Source organism: Ornithorhynchus anatinus, chromosome 8 (assembly GCF_004115215.2).
Source record: "Ornithorhynchus anatinus isolate Pmale09 chromosome 8, mOrnAna1.pri.v4, whole genome shotgun sequence".
Classification (NCBI taxonomy): Eukaryota; Metazoa; Chordata; class Mammalia; order Monotremata; family Ornithorhynchidae; genus Ornithorhynchus; species Ornithorhynchus anatinus.
This window is the reverse complement of record NC_041735.1, coordinates 13,501,837-13,502,230: the sequence shown is the minus strand read 5'-3', so window position 1 is coordinate 13,502,230 and position 394 is coordinate 13,501,837. Positions and strand designations below refer to the sequence as shown.

The window sequence follows — 394 nt, the reverse complement described above, 5'->3', positions numbered from 1 at the left end:
ACAAATATCTCCTTCCTCTGCTTCCCTTCCCCTTTTGATTAAACCATCTTTTCCTCCACCCTGCTTGCAGATGCTCACTTTCCATGTCACTTGCTGCTATATTTTTGTTCTGTGCCAGGCCTCTCTGTTAGGCTGCTCTGGATTGGCCAGACATGATTTTCTTTACATTATGCTAATTAAATCATTTGAAGTTTTCAAAGTGGAGAAGTTTTAAAGTCAGACTTATATTAAGAAGTTTAACAGCAACTATTGTCCTAGAACCCCTCTCAGGGTTGCACCTGGAGAGTTTCCAGTACTCTACCAGTCTCGACTGTGGGAGGGAGAATCAAAGGCATAACCATTCCATTCCTAGCTTGGGCAGTGACTAGTGAATGGAAGGCAATCTGCTACAAGT

At 42.6% G+C, this 394-nt stretch overlaps 1 non-coding gene across 1 annotated transcript; it reads left to right on the top strand.

Annotated features, from left to right (window-relative positions):
* Positions 1-260: 260 nt before the first annotated feature.
* On the top strand, positions 261-394 carry LOC114814059. The gene has a single exon (XR_003761801.1). It is a non-coding gene; the product is annotated as a small nucleolar RNA SNORA7 (small nucleolar RNA).